General features: G+C 38.8%; 1 long non-coding RNA gene and 1 pseudogene across 1 annotated transcript in view; both read right to left on the reverse strand.

Annotated features, from left to right (window-relative positions):
- Nucleotides 1-27,413, reverse strand: part of LOC138848533 (uncharacterized) — a 98,556-nt gene that overhangs the window by 34,893 nt on the left and 36,250 nt on the right. The window lies entirely within an intron of this gene.
- Nucleotides 16,930-23,533, reverse strand: LOC127488227 (nuclear receptor subfamily 1 group D member 2-like; annotated as a pseudogene).

The raw sequence follows: 27,413 nt of genomic DNA on the forward strand, positions 1-27,413 counted from the left end.
GTTTTTAAAAAGTTTTTTTATTTGAACCTCAGAGTTATAGGGAAGGAAGGAGAGAAGGAGGGAGTGGGAGAGAGAGAAGATTATCTATCTATCTATATCTATATCTACATATATCTATATCTATCATATATACACAGAGAGAGAGAGAGAGAGAGAGAGAGAGAGAGAGAGGTCTTCCATTTGCTGCTGGTTCACCTCCTGGATGGCTTCAATAGCCAAAGTTGATCCAGGCTGAAGGCTAGTTTATCTGAGCCTCCCACATAGGTGGTCAAGATCCAAACTCTTAGGCCATCTTCCATTGCTTTTCCCAGGTCATTAGCAAGGAGTTGGATCAGATGTGGAGCATCTGGTGCCCATATACGATCCTGGCATCAAAGGTGGTGTCATAACCCATTAAATAAAAAATTCAGTCCCATGTTGCTTAACAAATTGCTTATTTTTCTCACAGTGATCACAATATGTATTTTATTATATTTGCATTTCCGTGTTATTTTGTATTTCTGCCTTTGACATTGCATCTACTACCTTTGTGTCATCACTATCTAGAAGCCTGAGCCTTGCATGTTATCTTTTTCAGTGTGATGTTACCAACCTCATGAAATTGTAACTTTATCACTTTTATGTGCTCATTTTTTTCAGAGAAATTTAAGGCAAGAACTGACTGTTACCCCTTTATAAGTAAGACTTTGTAAATTTTGTTGATGTTTATGGGGATCTAAATTTTTTTTTTAGTTAATCACAATATTTTATTATGCCTTTTAAAGATTACTTTGTATTTTTTGTTTCTGATGCAAATCCATATGGGTTTCATGCAAGTTTTTCTTTTTTAACTTTTATTTAATGAATATAAATTTCCAAAGTACGATTTATGGATTATAATAGCTTCCCCCACATAGGGTCCCTCCCACCCACTACCCTCCCATTTCCCACTCCCTCTCTCCTTCCATTCACATCAAGATTCATTTTCGATTATCTTAATATACAGAAGATCAGCTTAGTATACACTAAGTAAGGATTTCAAAACTTTGCTCACACAAAAACAAAAAGTGAAAAATAATAGATGATTTTTTTAAATGATGATGAAATCAGATCAGACCTATTGTCATGTTTAATCCCAGTGAGAGTCAAGTTGGGAATTGACAATTTCATTTTATTTTTTTTTTTTACAGAGGATCAGTTTAGTATACATTAGGTAAAGATTTCAACAGTTTGCACCCCCATAAAAAAACTAAGTGAAATATATTGTTTGAGTACTCGTTATAGCATTAAATCTCAATACACAGCATATTAAGGACAGAGATCCTACATGAGGAGTAAGTGCACAGTGACTCCTGTTGTTGACTTTACCAATTGACACTCCTGTCTATGGCATCAGTAATCTCCCTATGCTCCAGTCATGAGTTTCCAAGGCTATGGAAGCCCTCTGAGTTCTCCGATTCTTATCTTGTTTAGACAAGCTCATAGTCAAAGTGGAGGTTCTCTCCTCCCTTCAGAGAAAGGTACCTCCTTCTTTGAAGACCTGTTCTTTCCACTGGGATCTCACTCACAGAGATCTTTTGCCAGAGTGTCTTGGCTTTCCATGCCTGAAATACTCTCATAGACTTTTCAGCCAGAACTGAATGCCTTTAGGGCTGATTCTGAGGCCAGAGTGCTATTTAGGACATCTGCCATTCTATGAGTCTGCTGAGTATCTCATTCCCATGTTGGATCACTCTCCCCTTTATTTATTCCATCGGTTAGTGTTAGCAGGCACTAGACTTGTTTATGTGCTCTCTTTGACTCTTAGTCCTTTCATTATGATCAATTGTGAACTGAAATTGATCACTGGGACTAGTGAGATGGCATTGGTACATGCCACCTTGATGGGATTGAATTGGAATCCCCTGGTATGTTTCTAACTCTACCGTTTGGGGCAAGTCAGCTTGAGCATGTCCCAAATTATACATCTCTTCCCTCTCTTATTCCCACTTTTATGTTTACCAGGGATCACATTTCAGTTACTTTTTAACACTTAAGAATAACTGTGTATTAATTACAGAATTAAACCAGTCATATTAAGTAGAACAGACAAAAAAACTACTAAGAGGGATAATGAATTAAGTTGTTCATTAACAGTCAGGGCTATGCTGATCAAGTCACCGTTTCCCACAGTGTCCGTTTCACTTCAACAGGTTTCCTTTTTGGTGTTCAGTCAGTTGTCACCGATCAGGGAGAACATATGATATTTGTCCCTTTGGGACTGGCTTATTTCACTCAGCATGATGTGTTCCAGATTCCTCCATTTTGTTGCAAATGACTGGATTTCGTTGTTTCTTACTGCGGTATAGTATTCTAAAGAATACATATCCTATAATTTCTTTATCCAGTCTACCGTTAATGGGCATTTAGGTTGGTTCCAGGTCTTGGCTATTGTGAATTGAGCTGCAATAAACATTAGGCTGCAGACCGCTTTTTTGTTTGCCAATTTAAATTCCTTTGGGTAAATTCCAAGGAGTGGGATGGCTGGGTCGAACGGTAGGGTTATCTTCAGGTTTCTGAGGAATCTCCAGACTGACTTCCGTAATGGCTTGACCAGATTGCATTCCCACCAAAGGTGGTTTAGTGTCCCTTTTTTCCCACATCCTTGCCAGCATCTGTTGTTGGTAGATTTCTGAATGTGAGCCATTCTAACCGGGGTGAGGTGAAACCTCATTGTGGTTTTGATTTGCATTTCCCTGATTGCTAATGACCTTGAACATTTTTTCATGTGTTTGTTGGCCATTTGGATTTCCTCTTTTGAAAAATGTCAAAAAAAAATAAATAAAAGAAAAATGTCTATTGAGGTCCTTGGCCCACCTCTTAATTGGGTTGTTGGTTTTGTTTTTGTGGAGCTTCTTGATCTCTTTGTAGATTCTGGTTATTAACCCTTTATCTGTTGCATAGTTTGCAAATATTTTTTCCCATTCTGTCGGTTGTCTCTTCACTCTCCTGACTGTTTCTTTTGCAGTACAGAAACTTCTCAATTTGATGCAATCCCAATAGTTGATTTTGGCTTTGACTGCCTGTGCCTCCCGGGTCTTTTCCAAAAGCTCTTTGCCTGTGCCAATATCTTGAAGGGTTTCTCCAATGTTCTCTAATAACTCAATGGTGTCAGGTCGTAGATTTAGGTCTTTAATCCATGTTGAGTGGATTTTTATGTAAGGTGTAAGGTCGGGGTCTTGCTTCATGATTCTGCACGTGGTAATCCAATTTTCCCAGCACCATTTATTGAATAGACTGTCCTTGCTCCAGGAATTAGTTTTAGATCCTTGATCAAATATAAGTTGGCTGTAGATGTTTGGGTTGATTTCTGGTGTTTTAATTCTGTTCCATTGGTCTATCCATCTGTTTCTGTACCAGTACTATGCTGTTTTGATTACAACTGCCCTGTAGTATGTCCTGAAATCTGGTATTGTGATGCCTCCGGCTTTGTTTTTGTTGTACAAGATTGCTTTAGCTATTCGAGGTCTTTTGTGCCTCCACATGAATTTCAGCACCATTTTTTCCAGATCTGAGAAGAAGGTCTTTGGTATCTTGATTGGGATTGCATTGAATTTATAAATTGCTTTTGGGAGAATGGACATTTTGATGATATTGATTCTTCCAATCCATGAGCATGGAAGATTTTTCCATTTCTTGGTATCCTCTTCTATTTCTTTCTTTAAGGTTTTGTAATTTTCATCGTAGAGATCTTGAACGTCCTTGGTTAAGTTTATTCCAAGGTATTTGTTTTTGCAGCTATGGTGAATGGGATTGATCTTAGAAGTTCTTCCTCAGCCATGGCATTGTCTGTGTATACAAAGGCTGTTGATTTTTGTGCATTGATTTTATACCCTGCTACTTTGCCAAACTCTTCTATGAGTTCCAATAGTCTCTTAGTAGAGTTCTTTGGGTCCTCTAAATAAAGAATCATGTCATCTGCAAAGAAGGATAGTTTGAGTTCTTCCTTCCCAATTTGTATCCCTTTAATTTCTTTTTCTTGCCTAATAGCTCTGGCTAGAACCTCCAGAACTGTATTGAATAGCTGTGGTGAGAGTCGACATCCCTGTCTGGTACCAGATCTCAGTGGAAATACTTCCAACTTTTCCCCATTCAATAGGATGTTGGCTGTGGGTTTTTCATAGATTGCTTTGATTGTATTGAGGAATGTTCCGTCCAAACCCAGTTTGCTTAGAGTTTTCATCATGAAAGGGTGTTGTATTTTATCAAATGCTTTCTCGGCATCTATTGAGAGAATCATATGGTTTTTCTTCTGCAGTCTGTTAATGTGGTGTATCACATTGTTTGTCTTGCGCACATTAAACCATCCCTGCATACCCGGGATAAATCCCACTTGGTCTGGGTGGATGATCTTTCTGATGTGTTGTTGCATTCTATTGGTGAGAATTTTATTGAGGATTTTTGCATCTATGTTCATCAGGGATATTGGTCTGTAATTCTCTTTCAGTGCTGCATCTTTTTCTGGCTTAGGGATTAAGGTGATGCTGGCTTCATAGAAAGAATTTGGGAGGATTCCCTCTTCTTCGATTGTTCTGAATAGTTTGAGAAGAATTGGAGTTAGTTCTTCTTTAAATGTCTGGTAGAATTCAGCAGTGAATCCATCTGGTCCTGGGCTTTTCTTTGTTGGGAGGGCCTTTATTACTGTTTCAATTTCTGTCTCAGTTATGGGTCTGTTTAGGTTTTCGATGTCTTCCTGGTTCAATTTTGGTAGGTTTCATGTGTCCAGGAATCTATCCATTTCTGATAGGTTTCCCTGTTTGCTGGCATACAAGTCCTTGTAGTAATTTCTGATGATTCTTTTTATTTCTGTGGTGTCTGTTGTTAACGTTTCCTTTTTCATCTCTGATTTTATTGATTTGGGTCTTTTCTCTTCGTTTTTTAGTTAGTTGGGCCAATGGGGTGTCAATTTTGTTTATTTTTTCAAAAAACCAGCTCCTCGTTTGGCTGATTTTTTGTAATTTTTTTTGGATTCAATCCTGTTGATTTCTTCTCTGATTTTAATTATTTCTCTTCTCCTACTAGATTTGGGTCTGGTTTGCTGTAGGTTTTCTAGATCCTTGAGGTGAATTGAAAGCTCATCTATTTGGTGCCTTTCCAATTTCTGGATGTAGGCACCTATTGATATAAACTTTCCTCTTAACACTGCTTTTGCTGCGTCCCATAAGTTTTGGTATGTTGTGCTGTTATCCTCATTTACTTCCAGAAAGTTTTTGATTTCTCTTTTGATTTCTTCTATGACCCATTGTTCATTGAGGAGCATGTTGTTCAATCTCCATGTGTTTGCATATGCTCTAGGGATTCCTGAGTTGCTAATTTCCAACATCACTCCTTTATGGTCTGAGCATCTGCATGGTATGATTCTAATTCTTTTGAATTTGCTGAGACTTGCTTTATGGCCTAGTATGTGGTCAATCCTAGAGAAGGTTCCATGTACTGCTGAGAAGAATGTAAAATCTTTAGCTGTAGGATTGAAAGTTCTGTATATATCTGTTAGATCCATTTGGGCTATAGTGTCATTTAAATCTACTGTATCCTTGTTGATCTTCTGTCCTGTTGATTTGTCTATTTCTGAGAGGGGGGTATTGAAGTCCCCCAGTACTATTGTATTGGGGTCTAAGTCTCCCTTTAAGTCCATTAACAAATCTTTTAGATAAACCGGTGCCCTGTAGTTAGGTGCATATACATTGATAATTGTTATATCTTCCTGTTGAATTGATCCCTTAATCATTATGTAGTGTCCCTCTTTGTCTCTCTTAACAGTTTTTGTGGTAAAGTTTATGTTGTCCGATATTAAGATGGCTACGCCCGCTCTTTTTTCATTTCTGTTGGCATGGTATATCTTTTTCCAGCCTTTCACTTTCAGTCTGTATGGATCTTTGTTGGAAAGATGTGTTTCTTGTAATCAGCAAATAGATGGGTTTTGTTCCTTAACCCAATCAGCCAATCGGTGTCTTTTAACTGGACAGTTCAGGCCATTCACGTTCAATGTGACTAATGATAAGTGGTAACTTTGCCCTGCCATTTGCCAAAGATAAGTTCTAATATATGCTTTGAATTCCCTGTGATATTTTGCTGTGAGGTTTCCTTCCTTGGTTTCCTTCCTTTACCTTCTTTCATATTGATGACCATGTTTCTGTGTTTCTGTGTGTAACACATCTTTAAGCATCTTTTGCAGGGCTGGACGAGTGGCGACAAATTCTTTCAATTTCTGTTTGCTATGAAAAGTCTTTTTTTCACCTTCATTCACAAATGAGAGCTTTGCAGGATATAATATTCTGGGCTGGCAGTTTTTCTCTCTTAGTACCTGGGCTATATCTCGCCATTCCCTCCTAGCTTGTAGTTTCTGATGAGAAGTCAGCTGTGAGTCTGATTGGAGATCCTCTGAGAGTAATCTGACGTTTCTCTCTTGCACATTTTAGGATCTTTTCTTTATGTTTCACTGTGGAGAGTTTAATTACAACGTGTCGTGGTGAGGATCTCTTTTGGTCATGTTTATTAGGGGTTCTGTGAGCTTCCTGTACTAGGATTTCTCTGTCCTTCTCCAAACCTGGGAAATTTTCTGCTAATATCTCACTAAAAAGGCCTTCTAATCCTTTCTCCCTCTCCATGCCTTCAGGAACTCCTAGAACCCGAATGTTGGTTTTTTTAATAGTATCCTTAAGATTCCCAACAATATGTTTTAGATTTCTAATTTCCTCTTCTTTTCTTTGGTCTGACTGTATCCTTTCCTGTTCTCTGTCTTCTAAGTCCGATATTCTCTCTTCTGCTTCACCCATTCTGTTTTTAAGGCTCTCTAGTGTGTTTTTCATTTGATCTATTGAATTCTTCACTTCAGTCACTATCACAGTTTCCTGTTGTACTAGTTGTTTCGTTTCATTTTGATTCCTCCTTAATATTTCATTTTCACAAGAGAGATTTTCTATCTTGTGCATTCAGGATTTCTGTAGTTCAAGAATTTGTTTTTGAGAACTTCTTAATGTTCTTATCAATTTTTTGAGATCTGCTTCTTGCATTTCTTCTATTGCATCATCTTCATAATCTTGAATTGGGGTGTCTTTTTCATTTGAGTGCGTCATGGTGACTTCCTTGTTTTTATTACCTCGGTTTTTGCGTTTGTTATTTGGCATATTGGAGATATTTGCTTTCTTCGCTGTGGTGCTTTTTCTTGTTATACTATGACTCTAGATTAAGTGGACTGTCTGTTTTTGATGGAGCCTTAGGGCTTGAGATGGGTGTGGCCTGAGAGCTCTGTTTGGTGTGCCAAAGGTGACACTCCCAGGTTAGGCGTGGTAAACCTCTCTCTCTTTCTCTCTTTCTTTTTTTTTTTTTTTTTTGATTCAAAAGGGAAGTTATTCTGCACAGTTGAACGAAGTTGGAGGTAGTTACCAGGCAAATGATATACCCACAGGAGCCAGAGATCGGAAGCTCTTTCCCAAGGGCCACACAGGGAATCTGTTCGGCCCTCAGAGTGGGCTCAAATTCTCCTTCAGTCTCCCACTGGGTTGCCAAAGTTACGGAATTGTAGCGTCTCTGGAGAGTGCTCATGTGAATTCCATGAGTTCTCTCCCCCACCGTCTCTTTTTTCACAGTCTCAGTTCAGTAGCACCACAAATTTGCTAGGTCCTAATCTCCTGTTAATTCGCCCTGCCCAGAGTCAGGTTTTTCTGCTAGGCTCAGGGCCGGTGCAGCCCTGAGGTCGCTCTGCTTATGACGTATGTCCAAGATGGCGCCTGCTCTTTGTCTTGGTCGCCCTTGAGAGGTGAGCGGAGAGAGAGAAACCCGTGTCCGTACCACTTTTTTTTTTTCTCTCTCTCTCTCTTCCAGCTAGCCTGGTGAACTCCCCCCCGGGGGGTCATTCCCTCTAGTCTCCTCTCTCCGCTTGCCTGCCGGTGTCTCGGGCTATTGAGGTTCGGCTCACCTCGCGTTCCAGCGCTGGTGTGTTGAGTCTGCCGCTGGTGTCCCGAACTGTGGGCTCCCACGCTCTCCATGCAGGTCCGCTCCCCTTCCAGCGCCGATGTGTGGACTCGGAGCCCTGGACGTCCCAAGCCTGCCTGCTGTTGTCTGTGTGGCACGCACTCCCCTTTGAGAACTGGCGCGCAGATCCTGGGGCTTCCGTGGCTCGGTCCCGTGGCCGGGATCTAAATTTACCTTTTATTTATGAAAGTGTGTGGCATACTTCTATATAGTCAAAACTCTTAGTTTTTTAAAGATTTATTTTAGGCTGGTGCTGCGCCTCACTAGGCTAATCCTCTGCCTGCAGCACCGGCACCATGGGTTCTAGTCCCAGTTGGGGTGCCAGATTCTGTCCCAGTTGCTCCTCTTCCAGTCCAGCTCTCTGCTGTGTCCAAGGTGTGCAGTGGAGGATGGCCCAGGTCCTTAGGCCCTGCACCCACTTGGGAGACCACAAGGAAGTACCTGGCTCCTGGCTTTGGATCGGCACAGTGTGCTAGCCACTGCAGCCACTTGGGGGGTGAACCAACAGAAAAAGGAAGACCTTTCTCTCTCTCTCTCTCTCACACTGTCTAACTCTTCCTGTCAAAAAAATAATAAAATAAAAAAAGATTTATTGTAAAGGCAAGTGGAAAAGAAAGATGGGGGGGATTCTATGTGTTTGTTCACCCACCTAATTGCCACAGAAACTGGGACTGAGAAATCCTAAGCCAGGATTCAGAAATTCCATCTGAGTCTCTCATGTGGATGGCAGGAAACCAATTATATAGGCCATCATGTTCTACTTCCAAAGTACATTAGCAGGAAGCCAGAGCAGTAGTGCAGAATAGGTGGTACTCTAACCAGGTACCTCAATGTTTGATGAGGGCATACCCATTGGTGGCTTAATCCCAACACCACAACACCCTCCCCAATATGCTTATTTAATTCTGTGATAGAGGGCATGACCTTTGTTATAACTGTTGGATTTTTTGTTATTCATTTTTACGCGATTATAATGGCTTGTAATTCAGGCACTAAGTATTAGCTCATATTTATTTCTCCTCTAAAGTTACTTATTTTTTCTTCCAGTAATAATGGTAGGATTTTCACAAATTCAAGACTATTTAAATCCTTGTTGTTTGAAATTATATCTATTATCAGTATGCATTTTTAATGTCTTAGTCTCAGCCAGCCCTAACACTATATGGTCAGCTTGGTAGTGGGACAGCTCTGTGGCACAGCGGGTTAAAGCACTAGTCTGCAGTACTGGCATCTCATATGAATGCTGGTTTGAGTCCTGGCTACTCCACTTCTGAGCCAGCTCTCTGCTATGGCCTTGGAAAGTAGTAGAAGATGGCCCAATCCTTGAGCCCCTGTACCAACATAGGAGACCCAGAAGAAACTCGTAGCTCCTGGCTTTGGATCAGCACAGCTCTGGCCTTGTAGCCATCTGGAGAGTAAACCAGCAGATGGAAGAGTTTCTCTCTCTCTCTGCATTTCAAATAAATAAATAAATCTTTAAAAACTAATGTTTTGTTATTCTCATCATAGAGCTATTTGACAATCTTTGGTTAATTTTATTCCAAGGTATCTGATTTTTTTGGTAGCTGTTATGAATGGAATGTAGTTTTTTCTCAGCCTTGGTTTTGTCTATGTGAACAAAGGCTGTTGATTTTTGTGCATTGATTTTATATCCTGCTACTTTACCAAACTCTTCTATGAGTTACAGTAGTCTCCTGGTGGAATCTTCTGGATCCCCTTTATATAGCATCATGCCATCTGAAAATAGGGATACTTTGACTTGCTCCTTCCCAATTGGTATCCTTTTTCTTTTCTAATGGCTCTGGCTAAAACTTCCAGGACAATATTGAATAGAAATGGTGAGAGTGGGCATCCTTGTCTGGTTCCATGCCTCAGTGGGAATGCTTCCAATATTTCTCCATTCAGTAGGATGATGGCCATGGGTTTGTCATAGATTTCCTTGATTGTGTTAAGGAATTTTCCTTCTATATCCAATTTGCTAGAGTTCTCATCATGAAAGGGAGTTGTATTTTATCAAGTGCTTTTTCTGCATCTATTGAGATAATCACATAGTTTTTGTTCAGCAGTTTGTTAATGTGATGTATCACATTGATTGATTTGAGAATGTTGAACCATCCCTGCATATCAGGGATAAATTCCACTTAGTCTGGGTGGATGATCTTTCTGATGTGCTGTTGGATTCAATTGGCTAGAATTTTGTTGAGGATTTTTGCATCTATGTTCATCATGGAAATTGGTCTGTAGTTCTATTTGTTGTATCTTTTACAGGTTTAGGAATTAAGATGATGCAGGCTTTGTAGAATAATTTAAAAGTGTCCCCTCCCTTTCAGTTGTTTTGAATAGCTTGAGAAGAATTGGACTTTGTTCTTCTTTAAATGACTGGTAGAATTCAGCAGTGAAGCCATCTTATCCTGAGGTTTTTGTTAGGGAGATCTTTATTACTGATTCAATTTCTGTCTTGGTTATGGATCCGTTTAGGTTTTCTATGTCTTCATGACTCAATTTAATGAGATTTTATGTGTTGAGGAATCTATGCATTTCATATATGTTTTCTGTTTTGTTGGCATACGGCTCTTTGTAATAATTTCTGATAATTCCGCTTTTTTCTGTGATGTCTGTATTTCATTTCCTTTTTCATATCTAATTTTATTAATTTTGATCTTATTCCTTTTTTGTTTAGTTGGGTCAATTGTTTATTTTTTCAAAGAACCAGCTCTTTATTTTGCTGAACTTTTGTATTTTTTGTTTCAATCTTGTTTATTTCTGCTGTAATTAATTAATTATTTTCTCCTACTAGTTTTGGATTTGTTTTTCTGTTATTTTTCTTGGACCTTAAAATGCATTGATGGCTGATTTATTTGGTGCCTTCCTAAATTTTTGATATAGGCACCAATTGCTTTAAACTTTCCTCTTAACACTGCTTTGCTGTATCCCATAGGATTTTTTTTTTGACAGGCAGAGTCGACAGTGAGAGAGAGAGACAGAGAAAAAGGTCTTCCTTTTGCCATTGGTTCACCCTCCAATGGCCGCCGCAGCCGGCGCGCTGCAGCCTGTGCACCGCACTGATCCGATGGCAAGAGCCAGGTACTTATCCTGGTCTCCCATGGGGTGCAGGGCCCAAGTACTTGGGCCATCCTCCACTGCACTCCCTGGCCACAGCAGAGAGCTGGCCTGGAAGAGGGGCAACCGGGACAGAATCCGGTGCCCCAACTGGGACTAGAACCCGGTGTGCCGGTGCCGCAAGGCGGAGGATTAGCCTAGTGAACCATGGCACTGGCCCATAGGATTTGATATATTGTGTTGTCACCTTCATTTGTTTCCAGTAATTTTTTTTTAATTTTTTTCTTCTGATTTCTTTTTTGATTGACTGTTCATTCAGGAGCATATTGTTCAATCTCCATTTGTTTGTATTTGTTCTTAAGAGTTCTAAGTTGTTGATTTCCAACTTCATTCCATTGTTGTCTGAGAAGGTGTGTGGTATAATTTTGATTTTTATGAACTTGCTGAGACTTGCTTAATGGCATAGTATGTGGTCTATCCCAGACCAAGTTCCATACACTGGTGAGAAGAATGTGTATTCTGCAGCTTAGGGTGAAAAGTTCTGCAGATATCTTCTAAATCCATTTGGTTAATAGTGTCAATAACTCTGTTGTTTCCTTGTTCTTTTTCTCTCTGGTTGATCTGTCCTTTGCTGAAAGTGGGTTATTGAAGTACCCCATGGCTATTGTATTTGAATCTATGTCTCCCTTTAGATCCATTAACATTTCTTGTGTGTAGCAAGGTACCCTGTAGTTAGGTGCATATACATTTATAATTGTCATTTCTTCAAACTGAATGGATCTCTTATTATTTTATAATGCCCTTCTTTGTTGCTATTAAATGTTTTTATGTTAAAATTTATTTTGTCTGTTATTAGGATGTCTATACCAGCTCTTTTTTTTATTTCTATGATCATGGAATATCTTTTTCAGCCTGTGAGTATCATTGTTGGTGAGATGTGTTTTCTTGTAGGCAGCAAATAAATGGATTTTGGGTTTTTTTTAATCCATTCAGCCAGTCTGTAACTTTTCACTGGAGCATTGTGGCCATTTGTATTCAAGGTATCTCTTGATAAATAACTTTTCCCTTCAGTTTTTCCATTAATATTCCTATTTTTTTCTTAGGGCCCTTCGTAATTTTATTGAGGAATTTTCTTCCTTCACATTCATTCATAGTAATGACATTGTTTGTGTGTTTCTGTGTGCAGCACATCATTAAACATCTTTTGTAAATTTCACCTTCATTCATAAGGGATAGCTTTACAGGGTACAGTATTCTGGGCTGATAGTATTCTTTTCTCTTAATACTTGGAATATTTCTTGCCATTCTCTCCCAGCATGTAGGATTTCTGAAGAGAAGTCCTCTGTGAGTCTAATTAGAGATCCACTGAAGGCAATCTGACTTTTCTCTCATGCACATTTTAGAAACTTTTCATTGAGTTTTATTGTGGAGAATTTAATCACAATGTGTCATGGCAAAGCCTTTTTCTGATCATATCTATTTGGAATTGTATATGCCTCCTGTATTTGGATGTCCTTTTCTTTCTCCAAATTAGTTTTCTGGTATTATTTAATGAAAAAGGCCTTCTAATTCATTCACTGTTTCCTCACCTTCAAGAACTCCTAAGACCTGTATGATGGCTCATGTGAGGGTATCCTGTAAATCCCCAATAGTATTTTTTTTTAGTTTTTTGATTTCTTCTTGTTGTTTTTGTTCTGTCTAAAATTTCCAGAGATTTATCTTCTTGCTTAGATTTTCTTTCTTCTAACTCACTTAATCAGTTCTTAAGACATTCCACTGCATTTCTTATTTGATCTGTCAAATTCTTCATTTCTAGTATTTGATTTTTTTAAAAAGCTTGCTTTGATTATAACTGCTCTATATACTTTGTCTTGAAATCTGGTATTGTGATGTCTCCAGTTTTGTTTTAGTTATTTAAGACTGCCTCAGGTGTTCAAAATGTTTTTTTTTTTTTGTTTCCAATGAATTTTAGCATCATTTTTTCTAGAACTAGTAGTGCCCATGATATTTTGATTGGAATTGCACCTAATCTGTAATTTGTTGGGTAATATGGACATTTTGATAATATAAATTCTTCTAATCCATAGACATAGAAGAGTTCCGTTTTTGTGTCTTCTATTTCTTTCTTTAATGTTTTATAATTTAAATGTAGAGATCGATGATATCCTTTTTTTTTTTTTGACAGGCACAGTTAGACAGTGAGAGAGAAAGAGACAGAGAGAAAGATCTTCCTTCCACTGGTTCAGCCCCCAAATGGCCGCTGCAGCCAATGCACTGCACCAATCCAAAGCCAGGAGCCAGGTGCTTCCTCTTGGTCTCCCATATGTGTGCAGAGGCCAAGCACTTGGGCCATCCTCCACTGCCTTCCTGGGCCACAGAAGAGAGCTGGCCTGGAAGACAAGCAACCGGTAGAGAATCCGGCGCCCCACACAGGACTAGAACCCAGAGTGCCGGTGCTGCAGGTGGAGGATTAGCCTAGTGAGCTGCAGCACCAGCCTAATATCCATTGTTAAATATATTCTAAGGTATTTAATTTTTTATAAGTATTGTGGATGGTACTGATTGTAAAAGTTCTTTCTCAGCTATGGCATTATCGGCTAAACTATTGATTTTTGTATGTTGACTTTTATATTCTGCAACTTTACCAAACTCTCTTATGAGTTTTGGTAGTCTTTTGGTAGAGTTTTTGGTTTCATACTATGTAAGATCATGTTACCTGCAAAAAGGGATCATTTGACTTTCTCGTTTCCAATTGATGTCCTTTTGATTTCTTTTTCTTGCTTAATAGTCTGTTAAAACTGTCAGAACTATCTTGAATAGCAGTGGTGAGAGTGCACATATTTGTCTAGCTCCGGAGCTCAGGGAATTGCTTCCCTCTTCATCCCATTTAGTATGAGGTTTGCTGTTGTTTGGTCATATATTGCCTTGATTGTGTTAATGAAAAAAGGCTTTTATCATGAAAGGATTTTGTATTTTATCAAATGATTTCTCTGCATCTATTGGGTTAAGCAAATGCTTTTATTCTATTTGTTAATGAGATGTGTTATATTTATTGATTTGCATATATTGAGCCATTCTTATTTTCCAGAGATAATACCACTTTGTCCAGGAGAATAATCTTGCTGATGTGTTATTGGATTCTTTGTATGTCTTATCTACCTGATATTTTGTTGAGGATTTTTGTAACTGTTAATCAAAGATGTTGGTCTATTGTTAGTTTTCTTTGTTGTATCTTTTTTTGTTTTAAAATTAAGGTGATGTTGGCCTCATAGAAGCATTTTGGGAGAATGCTTTCCCTTTCAATTGTTTTGAATAGTTTGAGAAGAATTGGAAGTACTTCCTGTTTAAAAGTTTGATAAAAATCAGCAGTGAAGCCATCCAGTCCTGGACTGCTATTTGTTGGGAGAGACTTTATTATTGATTAGATATCCATCTGAGTTATTGTTCTGTTTAGGTTTTCTATGACATCAGAAATAAATTTTTGTAGATTGTATGAGTCCTTTATTGTTTATTGAATCTTTGTCTTGGCTATCATTCTCTTAAGGCTTTCTATACCTTCAGGAACCAATTAGGCAATTAAAACACCAGTTAGAGTGGCTATTTTTAAACAAAAATAAATGCTGATGAGGATGTGGAGAAAAAATAATCTTTATATATTTTTGGTTAGAAATAATATTTATGCTGGTGCCATGGCTCAATAGGCTAATCCTCTGCCTGTGGGACCAGCACACCAGGCCCTCATCCCAGTCAGGGCACCGGATTCTGTCCCAGTTGCCCCTCTTCCAGGCCAGCTCTCTGCTGTGGCCCAGGAGTGCAGTCGAGGATGGCCCAGGTGCTTGGGCCCTGAACCCCATGGGAGATCAGGAGAAGTACCTGGCTCCTGACTTTGGATCAGCACAGTGCACTGGCCGCAGTGTGCCGGCCGAGGTGGCCATTGGAGGGTGAACCAATGGTAAAGGAAGACCTTTCTTTCTGTCTCTCTTTCTCTCACTGTCCACTCTGCCTGTCAAAAAAAAGAGAAGAAATATTTATTATTCTCACTGCCCCCCATAAAAGTCACTTCTCAGAAACAAGAAGATATTATCCATGCCCTCACCAGTTACAGTCTGTAGAAAATAAACTTAACTCACATCCTATCAACAATATATTTCTATCATTTTTAAAACAATAGCCATTTTATTCTTCCATGTTAATTCAAGAATGGATTCAAGTTTTATATTTTGGATCAAATCAAGACAATCTTTGTTTATAGGCAACAATTTTCCAGACAGAGCCCTCCCCCAATCCCTAAAAAATTCTATATCCTAAGTGATAAACCCTCCTTGTACATTCAGCAAACTTTATATTGGAAAAAAGAGTAATTCAGATAGCTATTTACTCTCATGCACAACGTAAGTCTAGCTGAGCTTCTACACTTTTTTTTGCAATGGTGCTTACATAAAATAAATCACCTCTTATCAAGTTACAATGGTAATTTCTTGAAATGTAGATATGGAAGCTATACATGTTATCCATTGACGTCTGCTTCTCATTTTTTAATCTGCAATGAAACCATCAGGACAAGCTACATCTCATGGTGTTTTCCCTTCCCCTCAGCTATTTCTCTCTAAAAAGCTTAAATCCTCTCTCAGATCATGTACAGATACACTGAAAGCACATGAAAAAATGTTTTAGCTTGCTGACATAATGTCTTTAAGTTTGCTGACATAATGCCCATATTTGGACTTTGAAGTGTAAAATCTGAGATAAAGCATCATTTAATTCATACAGCACATTATTAATCAATCAACAGTGTCCCACCAACTCACAAGTTCCCTAAACTGGTTGTATCCTCTGCATCTAGGAAGTTTATAACCAATGACTCAATCAAAGAATGTGCTTGTAACCAGCTGTTGGTTTAATTTGAGAATTAGAAGTTTCATAGTGAGCTATTTTCAAATATAGAAAAGCTGCAAGTTACATAGAAACCATTAATTTTATTTCTCATTACCTAAAGGAAGAATTTTTTCAAATAAAATTTTACAAGGCAAAATGTGAATCTATATGTGTATATTTAGATGTGTACATGTATTTTATATTTAACCTAGCTAAAGTTTTATAAACAATTCTAATATAGTTATGGTTACACATTCTTAAAGATTCAGTTGCGTTAAAGATACAGGTTATAAAGAGGCTTACACATCTCTTCCCTCTCTTATTCCCACTCTTATATTTAACAGTGATCACTTTTCAGTTAAGTTTCAGCACTTAAGAAGAACTGTGTATTGATTACAGTATTCAACCAAAAGTATTAAGTAGAACAAACAAAAAATACTAAGAGGGATAACATATCAAGTTGCTCATCAACAGTCAGGGTGAGGGCTGATCAAGTCACCGTTTCTCATAGTGAGAACACTTTTTTCTTAGATTTATTAATTTATTTGAAAGGCAGAGTTACAGAGAGAGGAAGAAAAAGAGACAGAGAGAGAGAGAGAGAGAGAGAGAGAGAGATCTTCCATCTGCTTGTTCACTCCCCAAATGGCCACAACTTCCACAGCTGGGCTGGTTCGAAGCTAAGAGCTAGGAGCTTCTTCCAGGTCTCTCATTTGTTTGGCAGGGGGCCAAGCACTTGGGCCAATCTTCTGCTGCTTTCTCAGGAGCATTAGCAGGGAGCCAGATCAGAAGTGGAGCAGTCGGAACTTGAACTGTGTCCATATTGGATGCCAGCGCTTCAGGCAGTGACCTTTCCTGCTATGCACAGTGTTGACCCCCAAAACACGTGTTTTTAAAGTTTTTTTTAATGAATGCATTTTTTCATAGATACAACTTTAGGAATATACTGGTTCTTTCCTCCATATCCCCCCATCCCCAGGTCCCATCCCACCTTTCCTTCTCCCATCTCCTTCTTCATTATGGTTCATTTTTAGTATGACTTTATATACAGAGGACTAGCTCCATGCTAAGTATAGACTTCAAAAATTTGCTCCCATGCACACACACAGCATATAGAGTACAGTTCATTGAGAAAATTTGCAGTGGATTCTCATATTACAATTCATTAGGGATAGAGGTGCTACATGAGAAGCAAGTGTACAGTGATTTCTGTTGTTCGTTTAACAATTAACACTCTTATTTATGACAGCAGTGATCTCCCAAGGGACATACTCAAGCTGACTTACCTCAAATGGTAGAGTTAGAAACATACCAGGGGATTCCAATTCAATCCCATCAAGGTGGCATGTACCAATGCCATCTCATTAGTCCCAGTGATCAATTCCTGTTCACAATTGATCATAATGATAGGACCAAGAACCAAAGGGATCACATAAACAAGAAGAGTGTCTGCAAATACTAGCTGATAGAATAAAAAAGGGAGAGTGATCCAACATAGGAAGTGAGATACACAGCAAACCCACAGAATGGCAGATGTCCTAAACAGCACTCTGGCCTCAGAATCAGCCCTTAAGGCATGCGGATCCGGCTGAAAAGCCCATGAGAGTATTTCAGGCATGGAAAGCCAAGACACTCTGGGCGGAAAAAAAAAAAAAACCTAAATGAAAGATCTCCGTGAGTGAGATCCCAGCGGAAAGAACGGGTCATCAAAGAAGGAGGTACCTTTCTCTGAAGGGAGGAGAGAACTTCCACTTTGACCATCGCCTTGTCTAAAAATTATCAGAGTCAGTGAACTCAGGGGGCTTCCATAGCCTTGGCAGCTCATGACAAGAGCCTAGGGTGATTACTGAGGCCATAAACAAGAGTGTCAATTTGTTAAGTCAACAACAGGAGTCACTGTGCACTTCTCCTCATGTAGGATCTTTGTCCTTAGTGTGCTGTACATTGAGATTTAATGCTATAACTAGTACTCAAACAGTATTTTTCACTTTATGTTTCTGTGTGGGAGCAAACTGTTGAAATCTTTACTTAATGTATGCTAAACTGATCTTCTGTATATAAAGAGAAACGAAAATGAATCTTGATGTGAATGGAAGTGGAGAGGGAGTGGATAAGGGGAGGGTTGTGGGTGGGAGGGATGTTATGGGGTGGAAGCCATTGTAATCCATAAGCTGTACTTTGGAAATTTATATTCATTAAATAAAAGTTTTTTAAAAAAAGAGGCTTACACAAAAGGCAAAAAATAAGAACAAAGATGATAATTGAGGTTTTTCAGTATTACTTCAAAAAGCTATTTCTATCTGCTATAAAAGAAAACTATACCTTTGTTTATCTTAGAAAAAAATGTAAAAAGATAGTGCTATCATGTAAAGGACTCATAAAAAACTATACTGTATATCCCATAAAAGTCATGCCTACTTAAGGTAAATCACAATTATGGTTTTTATTGTAATACAAACATCACCATCACCTCTCCTCTTTAAAAATGAGAGGATTTAACTTTGGAACTTACTTAACTAGTCAAAGAAATTCAAGTTCCAGTATCAGTAAGTTAAACAAGATTACAAAATAAGGCATTCTGCTCCCATGACAGTCACAGACCTAGGGAAGTGGGTTCTTATTTTTACCATTTATATAATCTAAGCATTATATAGAAATCAATCTTTATCCAAAATCAACAAATGATTTTTTATTTTCCAGGGGAATATAAAACCATATATAAAATCCTCAATTTTGGCTATTTCTCCTACTGCTATAAACAGAGACTGAGCTGAGCTATTTAAGAAAGCTCACTTTGAGCAATGGGCATGAAATGTCTTTGACTACACCATTTCTAAGCCTGTAGGTCACACACTAAATGATTTTTCCAATTACACAGGAAATCCCCTTTGACAAAATCCCTGTAGTGTTACTTAGAAAGAAAAACACACACACAACAAATGGACTCAGAATACACATGCACACATACCTGCACACACACATCCCATTATAATAATCATGGTTTCCTTAAACATTAATTAGCTCTCTAGAAAGAATCATAATTCTTTATCATCAAGCTGCAGCATGTGTATAAGGAGCAGCAATGCAATCTTTTTTAGTACAAGGTAAGAATCTGAATGAATTTTTAAATGACTAGTACCTTGAACCAAAGACTTCACCAATGATGAATCCTGAGATACAGTTTTGAAATCTGGACTCAACTGCCTGTTGCACTTTTATATTAACTGTTGCTTAAGTAAACAAAAGCAGCATAAATTCAATATCCTACTGTCTAAACATTTTAAAGCAATGTCATCGTCAACAGGTAAAATACACCTAATTTGGGTCTTCTGACACCTCTTGTTTTGAGTTTATTTTATGATAAAGTTTTTTAAAGTTTAAAATATTGTGAAGACTATATATTTATGTATAACTATATTCACGTACATATACTATGTACTTGATGTACTCATAAACTTTGAATATGTGTGTATCAGTAGGATACCCACACATATGCAGGAACCCTGAATAAACTGGTATGAACTGTGGAATGATTTCCCAGAAATGCATAGAAATTAGAGAAGAATATTATGATTAATTAAAACAAAAATGTCACCTTATTTACATAGTACCTATCTCCCAAGAAGTACATATGCTTTATAAACATGTTTTAGTACATAAACTGGGGCATTGAGGACACCTTCAATTTCATTTTCCACAACCCAGTAACCTGCCCAGTGCCATATGCCTCAACAGTGGCAAAGCAAAATACAGACATGGAAACCTCCTAACTCCCAAAGTCTCCAATTACCAGACCAAATGGTCTTGGGGTGAACATCAAGTTACCCACCACTCAAACAGAACTTCTATAAAGGATGAATTTATAAGTCCTCTTATATTTGTGATTTGTGTTATACATTTATACCACAGGGAGATCAAAATGGTTTTTGGTTTTGGCAGATGAAAGTCTAACATTCAGTGTGATTATAATTCAGTGTAACTTCTCCAGTTTAAGTGTGACACAGCTCATCGATCCATTGGGCAGATGTGGTCAATGTCTACTTGTGGCTAAAGAGTTCTTAATCCACACATCTAATGCTTGTTTACAGAGACAGCCTACAATCTGTATCATCTGAAAGTCCTTTGCATCTCCACATAGAGCATACGAGTATAAATAAGCACTGTAGCACAAAGGTACAGTTCGCATCACTTCATGTTTCAATAAATGAAGGCCTTAAGGGTGCACTTTCAAGGCCAAGAGCTCCTCAGAGTGCATGTTGTTTAAAGATCGAAGATCTGGCAACTTCAGAAGTTGTTTTGTAAAAATTGAGGCCTCATTTGGATGGTTTTTCATTATTAAGGTCCTTAGTGCACGGATAAGGATTTCCTGCAAAGCCTCCACAGATTTGACATTTCCTATTCCAGATCAATCTGTGGATACAAGGACAATGGTTGTAAACAAACTCATCTCTTCATCACCAAGTTGGAGGGCATTTAGCTTCTCACTAAAGTCAAACATGGAGTTCAGCAGATCTCCTGCTCCCATTGAGAGTAAATCATCCACACAACATTTCTTTCCACTTAAAAAGGTGACTGTACACTCCTTTGCATCAAACAGTGATGCACATCATACCATTAAAACCTCAAAAGTTCCAGCCTTCAAAAGGTTGACCTGGTCATGCTGAGAGAGATCTCAGAACCCAGGAATCTGCTTTGCAAATTCCACCGCTTCTTTCACTGCTGGTGTGAAGCTCACTGAAAATTCTTCCCAGATTTCATGCCCTAATTTATGTGGATCCACGTACAGAAACTTACTCATTGGACGAACCAGATGCATCCTTCCTCCAGTGTTGCACAGGTAACTATTCTTGTTCTCATTCTGAGAAAATCCATCTATTGGAACTCTATCATATTGACTTTGAGTATAAGCATTGGAGAAGTTCATACAATGTCCATTTGCAATACAATTGCAATATGTTGGGTAATGCATGATGTTCCTCCCTTTCTACTGTCCATTGAGATGCTGATGGCTGATGGAAACTGACTGCTAATCTCATTGCCACAATGGTCATGATTTAAATTATACTGCTCCATATTCTTGGGAATCTGTTCTCTCTGGGGCTGCATGACCTTAGCAGAGTTTTCTCACTGCTCCTGATTAAACATAAAGGTATCCTTGTGGGCTCTGGTGACCATGCTGACCACTTCCTCCTTTGCAAGATCAGAAGGAGGAGGAGGAGAGTTTTTCAGGTTTTCTTGCTCTAGCTGGGGCTTGAGTTGCAGCTGTTCCTGGGCTGGTAAGGCAGTCTATTCACGGTGTTTCTGCAAGTGACCACTGAACTGGCTGTTCATCATGGTCTTCATCGCACTTTGCATTTCAAACAACATCCTCTGCTTCTCGTGCTTAGGAATATGGCCAAACCTAACAGCATCTCTAGGCATTCCCACAGACAGGCACTTCTTGAAGCGACACTGCTGTCACCTGTTCCTGTTCATTCTCATTACAGAGCAGTTTTCATTCTTCAGGCACTTCTTGTACTGGATGTTTTGCTGAATACTTTTCTGAAAGAAACCCTTATATCCTTCACAGGCATGAGCTCCATAGTGGAATCCTGATGCCACACCCCCACAGACTTTACACAGCAGAACCATGCAACTGAATTGTCACACCCACTGTGGCTCTTTTATGCCTAGTGCACCCGACCTGCTTACTTTCATGGAGCAATCTATCGGATCATTCTTCAGGATGCTTTCAATATTGGAGAGCTCTCCGTTCTTGGGATTACCATTGGTATCCGAGTTGGAGCTGTTTGGAGAAGATGGAACAGAAGAGGAGGACTTGAAAGTGTCCTCAGAGCCCTCACTGTGTCAGGAGGCAGGGCTAGAGGCTGAGCTGGAAGAACTGATGTAGGCAATCACGCCTCCCGCATTCACCTTCACAGTGCTGTCCGGAATGGGCTGAGCTGCCCGCTTCCGCAAGCCCAGGCCGGAGGGGGGATGATCGTGGAGCCCCCTCATGGGCAGGGCTGGCGAGCCTCTGAGAACCCGGTCCTGCAGCCGGAGTGCGGGCGGCAGTGAGAGGGGTGGCAGCTGGCAAGAGGCGCTCCTCGCAGGGTCCCTGACAACAAAAGAGGAGGCGAGGCGGCTTCCTGGAGCCAGCACACGGTGGCCACGAGAATCCCTATACATGTTTAATGACACTGAAAGTTGGTACAGTCGTTTTGGAGACCAGTAAGGATGTTCCCCTCAAAATTAAAAATAGATGTCATCTATGACCCATTTATCCCACACCCAGCCATGTGTTTGAATGAAAGGAAATAAACATGGCATAGAGATACCTGAGCTCCCAAGTCCAGCACTATTCACATTAACTAGGTATATATCTACTTTTGTGCAGATTGATGCATGGATAGAGGAAAATGCAATATATAAAAACAACAGAATGTTCTTCAGCCACAAAAAGAATGAATCCTAATACTGGTCATAAAATACATTTAACTGTAAGTTATCACATTAGATGAAAATAGGCAGACATAGAAACGGTTTAGTAAAAGTAGATCTGAAATTGGATTAATGATTACTAGAGACCAGGGATTATGAGGGCAGGGTAGAGAAAGGTTGGGTAAAGAATATCAAAACAGAATAAATACATTTTAATATTCCACAACACCTCCCATCGAGGTGGCATGTACCAATGCCATCTCACTGTTCCAGGTGATCAGTTTCAGTTCACAGTTGGTCATGGTGAAGGGACTGGGAGTCAAAGGGAGCACATAGACAAGTCTAGTACCGGCTAACGCTAACTGATGGAGTAAATAAAGGGGAGAGTGATCCAACATGGGAAGTGAGATACTCAGCAGACTCATAGAATGGCAGATGTCCTAAATAGCACTCTGGCCTCAGAATCAGCCCTAAAGGCATTCGGAGCTGGCTGAAAAGCTCATGAGAGTATTTCAGGCATGGAAAGCCAAGACACTCTGGCAAAAGATCTCTGCGAGTGAGATCCCAGTGGAAAGAACAGGTCATCAAAGAAGGAGGTACCTTTCTCTGAAGGGAGGAGAGAACCTCCACTTTGACTATGACCTTGTCTAAACAAGATAAGAGTCGGAGAACTCAGAGGGCTTCCATAGCCTTGGAAACTCATGACTGGAGCATAGGGAGATTACTGATGCCATAGACAGGAGTGTCAATTGGTAAAGTCAACAACAGGAGTCACTGTGCACTTACTCCTCATGTAGGATCTCTATCCTTAATGTGCTGTGCATTGAGATTTAGTGCTATAACGAGTACTCAAACAATATATTTCACTTTGTGTTTCTATGGGGGTGCAAACTGTTGAAATCCTTACTTAATGCATACTAAACTGATCCTCTGTAAAAAAAAAAAAAAAAAAGAAAGAAAGAAATTATCAATTCCCAACTTGACTCTCACTGGGATTAAACATGACAATAGGTCTGCTCTGATTTCATCATCATTTAAAAAAAAATCATCTATTATTTTTCACTTTATGTTTCTGTGTGGGAGCAAACTGTTGAAATCCATACTTAATGTATACTAAGCTGATCTTCTGTATATTAAGATAATTGAAAATGAATCTTGATGTGAATGGAAGGGGAGAGGGAGTGGGAAAGGGGAGGGTTGTGGGTGGGAGGGACGGTATGGGGGGGAAGCCATTGTAATCCATAAGTCGTACTTTGGAAAATTATGTGCATTAAATAAAAGTTTAAAAAAAAATTTAAAAAATTAAAAATTTCTTTATTTGAAAGGCAGAGATATGTAGAGGCAGAGAGAGAGAGAGAGAGATTTTTACATCTGCTGGTTCACTTCCCAGATGGTTCCAATGGCTGGAGCTGAGCTAATCCAAAGCAAGGATAAAGGAGCTTCTTCCCATTCTCCCATGTGGGTGCTGGGGCCCAAGGAGTTGATCCATCTTTTACTGATTTCCCAGGCAATAGTAGATAAATGGATCAGAGGTGGAGCAACAGGGACTTGAACTGTTGCCCATATGGGATGCTGGCACTGCAAGCAGTGGCTTTATCTGCTGCACCAAAGTTCCAGCCCCCATAATGCCATTATTATTTTTGCTGGAATTGCATTAAACCTATTAATTACTTTTGGCAGCTTGGATATATTGATAATATTAATTCTTCCAATCCACAAACATTGATTTTTCTATTTTTTGTTTCTTCTATTTCTTTCTAAATATATTATATATTTTTTATCAGTGACATTTCACCTGCTGTTATATTTATTCCAAGTTTTTTGTAGTTATTGTGAGTGGGATTTATCTTACAAGATGTTTCTCAGGCATGACATTGTCACTGAAAACAAAAGCTATGGATTTCTGTGTGTTAATTTTATGTCTTGAAACTACCAAACTCTGTAAAGAGTTCCAGTAGTCTCTTAGTGGAGTCTTTTGGTTCCCCTGTATATAGAAACATCATCTGTGTTAAAGGGATAATTTGACTTTGTCTTTTCCAATTTGTATCCTTTTGATTTATTTTTCTTCCTTAATGGTTCTGGATCAGTCTTCCAGGACTGTATTTAATGGTGGTGGTGCTAGTTCTGGATTGTAATGGAAATGCTTCCAATCTCTTCCCATTCAGTATGAGGCTGGCTATGGTTTTGTCATATATTTCTTTGATTGTGCTGAGGGATGTTCCATCTGTACCCAATGTGTTTAAGGTTTTAATCATGAAAGGATATTGTAATTTATCAAAGGTTCTCTGCATTTAATAAGATAATCATGTTATTTTTATTTAGTTTGTTAATGTGATGTATGACATTTATTGATTTGCAAATGTCCAACCTTCTCTGCATATCAGGGATAAATTCCACTTAGTCCAGGTGAACGATTTTACTGAACTGTTGTCAGATTTGAATAGCTAATATTTTGTTGAGGATTTTGCATCTATGTTTGTAGAGGATATGCCAAAATGTTCTCAGGGGAGCACACTCTCCAGACATAGGGCATGGCAGCAGTTCTGTCTCTGCATTTACAGGTTGGATGGGCATATGGGAAGCAAAATATGAGCAAGTGTAACCATTTGTCCTAATATCAGACAAAATATACTTTTAACACAAAACAATGAAAAGAGACCAAGAAAGGCATTATGTAATGAATGAGGGATAAAGTCAACAATAAATTGTGACTATAATAAATGTTTTTTAAAGAATTATTTATTTATTTATTTGAAAGTGTTACACAGAGAGAGGAGAGGGAGAGAGGGAGAGAGAAGTCTTCCATCCACTGGCTCACTCCCCAGTTGGCCTCAATGGCCAGAGATGTGCTGATCCAAACCCAGGAGCCAGGAGCCTCCCCCAGGTTTCCCACACAGGTGCCAATCCAAAGCCAGAATCCAGGAGGTTCTTCTGAGTCTCCCACATGGGTAGAGGGTCTCAAGGACTTGGGCCATTTTCTGTTGCTTTCCCAGGCCATAACAAAGAGCTGGCTCAGAAGTGAAGCACCCAGGACTGGAACCCATATGGGATGCCACTAATGCAGGTGGCAGCTTTACACAATATGCCACAGCGCCAGCCCCTTGTACTTTTTTATAGTTCACCAATAAGGGCATTTAATCCTTTGATTTCTCCTTATTTTGTGGTTTTAATATTAAATTATGTTTATTATCTCCTATAATCTAATATCTCTATAATTTTCTCAGTAATTATAATTCTAATGAAATTTTGTTTATTTATAACATATTCTTGAAAGACTGTTGTTTCTAGAAATTTATCTGTTTCATCTGTATTATTCTTTTTATAGGCGTACAATTGTTTACATACAGCACTCATAATTCTTTTTATTTGTGTATAAGTGTAGCAGTGCCCCCTTTTTTGCTGATTTAGTTTTTTTTTTAATTTTTGCTATTTGTTTTGTTTTTTCTTAATTCTCCTGCATGTTATACATTTTGTTCATTTTTAAAAATTATTTACATTAAACCACTTTCATTTTTATTTGCAAGGGAGAGAGAGGCAGAGAGAGACAGAGAGGGATCTGCTATCCACTGATCACCTCACAAGTGCCTTCAACAGCTAAGATTGAATCGGCTGTAGCCAGGAGCCCAGAAGTCAGTACGGATCTTCCACATAGGTGGCAGCAATGCAAACAGTTGAGTCATCATCTACTGCCTCACAGGTATGCATGATGTGCCTTAGTAAGAACATGGATCAGAAGCAGAGGAGATAGGTACAAATCAGGCACTCAGATGTGTGATATGCTTCCCCAAGTGCTGTATTAAGTGCTATGCTAACATGTACCTTCTGTTCACCATTTTGAAGAATCAAATCTTAGTTCATTGATTTTCTGTATTGTTTTTCTCTTCTCTGTGCTATGTATCTCTGCTCTAATCTATGTTATTTTCTTCTGCTCTCTTTAAGTTCACTGGGTTCTTTTTCTACTGCATAAGGTAAAAACTTAGGTATTTGATTTGCAAATTTTGCTTCTTTTTTTCATGTGATAGCTTAGAGCTATATATTTCCCTTTTTGCTTAGGTTTACCAGGATCCCATTGGTTTAGGTACACCATGTTTCCTTTTTCTCAGGATATTTCCTAGTTTCCTTCATGATTGTTTTTTGTTAATCCACTGGTTAATATACATATATTTATAAGTTTACCACTTCCATTGCTTTTGCTTTATTTTGTTCCACATGACCCTAAATGATAAGTGCAGTGATTGCAGGCATTTTAAATTTCAACACTAGTATTGTATCCTAACATGCTCTGTTCTAGAAAATGTTTTGTATTGCACTTCTACCAGTTGTTATTCTGCTGTTCCTATGTGGAATACACACATGAATGTATCTGCACATATATGTTCACTTAATCTAAAATAGTATTCTATTCCTGTTTGTCCTTACTGCACTACTCTGATTGTTCTATTTACTATTGTATATAGGATGTTATCACTCTGACTGCAGCCATGCCTGGTTTCTGTATTTAGAGGTACAAATATTGGTGAATATACCTTTATAACTTTTATAGTTATTAGTGGACTGACCACTTTGTCATATTTTATCTTTATCTCTTGTAGCAATTTTTGTCATAAATCCTACTACTTTTCCTTTTCTTCTTTTTTTAAAAATTTATTTCTTCAAAAGGCAGAGTTACACAGAGATGGGAGCAGAGAGAGAGGGAGTGCTGGTTCACTCCCTAGATGGCTGCCATGGCTGGAACTGCACTGATCTGAAGCCAGGAGACAGGAGGTTTCTTCTGGGTCTCACACGCAGGTACAAGGGCACAAGGACTTGGGCCATAATACGGTTTCCCAGGCCATAGCAGAAATCAGGATGGGAAGTGGAGTAGGCAGGACTTGAACCAGCACCCATATGGGATGCCAGCACTGCAGATGGTGGCTTTACCTGTTATGCCACAGTGCTGCCACCAATCCTGTTTTCTTATAGTGATAAAATCTCTTCTGTTCTCTTTTGATTGCTAATTCCATGAAATACATTTCTCTATCCTTTAAGTTTCAAAATATGAAAGTTTTTATATCAAGTGAGTCTTTTAT

Source organism: Oryctolagus cuniculus, chromosome 2 (assembly GCF_964237555.1).
Source record: "Oryctolagus cuniculus chromosome 2, mOryCun1.1, whole genome shotgun sequence".
Lineage (NCBI taxonomy): Eukaryota > Metazoa > Chordata > Mammalia > Lagomorpha > Leporidae > Oryctolagus > Oryctolagus cuniculus.